We start from the raw sequence: 1,995 nt of genomic DNA on the forward strand, positions 1-1,995 counted from the left end.
TCAGGGCAATCATCCTCGTGTTCGGGTTTCTGATTGATTTTTAATTGCTATAAATAACACCCTGTGTGTGTGTGTGGAGGCTCACGGGGGCTGTGGTGTGTTTAAAGCATCTCCTCACCACCCTGCTGCAATTTCCAGTTGGTTTCTGTGCTCTTCCCCAAGTTAGCATCGTGCCAAAGGTGTCCTGTAATGAGATTTTATCTTATTTTATTTAATTCAGCACTGCTGCTGCTGTCACCGAGCTCTGTCATTGCTGGAGGAACTGGAATTCTCCAGTCAGGAGTTCCTCCTGTTCTTTATGATTTCTGAACAAAATGTTGTGGATTCTGTGCACATCTGCATGGAAAGGAGGYCTTTGAGTGCTGCTGGGGGTGGAGTTCAGGGTTGTAATTAGTGCCTGTGACTCTAATGAAGGTGGCACACAAAGAAAATCCCCATTTCCTCCTTGTTCATCTGCAGTGGGAGCTCCCAGAGCTCGGGGCAGGATTTGGCTGCACTTTGTGCCTTGTGATGCCCCACAATGAACAAGAAATCTATTCACGGGCAGAATTTCCCTACAGAGACAATATRGAAAATAAATAAATTGTATCACTTCTTCTCCATAACGTGTTTGAGTTTGAATTTTCCTTGTTCTCTTTCTTCTGGCTTATGAATCACGTTGCCTCTCCCTTTTTTGGTTGCTGCCAAGAGCTGAATAACATTTTTAAATAATAGAATGTGTATTAAATGCTTTGGTGTTGCAAAAAAACCCTTGGAATTGTATTTTGGGAGTCAATGGCTGTGCTGAATGCCTTGACTGTGGCATTTCTCTGTGAGAAATCTGCTTTTTGAAATGAATTCTTGAATGGGCTCGTTGGGAAACAAACACAGCTATGTGATATTACTCACTTTTGAAGGAAAGGAATACAAAAAAATGGCCTAAAAGGTTTTAACAGCCCCACAGCAGATAGGAAATGTTTGTAGCAGGACACGTGAGCTTGTGGAGGGTGCATTGATTTGTAATCAATGATCAGAAAATGTGATTCCATCAGCCCCCAGTGCAGGATCACTCCTGCACAGCCTTTTCCCTTCCCTCTTCATTTTTATTACAGCCCATTTTTTTTCTTGCTGTTTCATTCTTTATCATCTGTTCCCTTTTCAAAATAATTAAGGAATGAAACATATGATTTATGGCAATTATCTTGTACATTAGATGGGGGGAGAGTACACACTTTGTCTGGCTGCTTTGGTGTTTCAGTTTGCAGAGTTGATAAGCAGCCCCAATTTCCTGACACATTCATTTTTCAAGTTGTTTCGAGAGAATCTGATGTGACACAGCGAACAAAAGACTAATCTAATTTATCTTTTTCTTTTTTTTTCTTTTTTTTTATCATCTCCCTCTCATCCCTGTAATATTTCTGCTTGGCTTGATGCATATGTGAATGGGGTTTGTGGTGGCATTTCAATTCATAGGTGGATATTGAGGCAGGGAATGTTTTTTCCCTTCCTGCTGAAGACAAATTTCAGAATAATATCAAAGTGTCTCTGACTATGGAGCAAAGCTCTCCTTTCCCCCAGGGAAGGACTCTTGGTATTTTGTAGAACACATGATAATTTTCAATAATCAGCTCCTAAACTTTGTGATGTTTTTATTCCTGGTTGGTGTAAATGGGACAGGCAGAGGGGATTAAAGAGAGCCAGGTGGGGTCTGAACTTAGTGTGTATTTTGTACTGCTTARTTCTCATTGTAATTCTCATTGTAATTCTCATTGTAATTCTCATTGTRCTCAGGGAAAATGGACAGTTCTGGGGCTGTGAGGACTGGATTCATTCGGTGGAAATAGGAGAAATGAGCTGTTTGGTGTTGGCAGGGATCCCTCAGGGTTTCGAGATTGATTTGTTCATTTATGAGGTTCTAATCCGTACATTATTGATGCTCAAGGTGGGCTGGGRTTCAGTACTCTGTGCTCACTCCCCAAAGTTGATATGGCAGCCAGGGATTATCCCATAAGGTGA

This window comes from Malurus melanocephalus, unplaced genomic scaffold, assembly GCF_030028575.1.
Source record: "Malurus melanocephalus ecotype Western Australia unplaced genomic scaffold, MMel_1.1 scaffold_574, whole genome shotgun sequence".
In the NCBI taxonomy this organism is placed as follows: Eukaryota; Metazoa; Chordata; class Aves; order Passeriformes; family Maluridae; genus Malurus; species Malurus melanocephalus.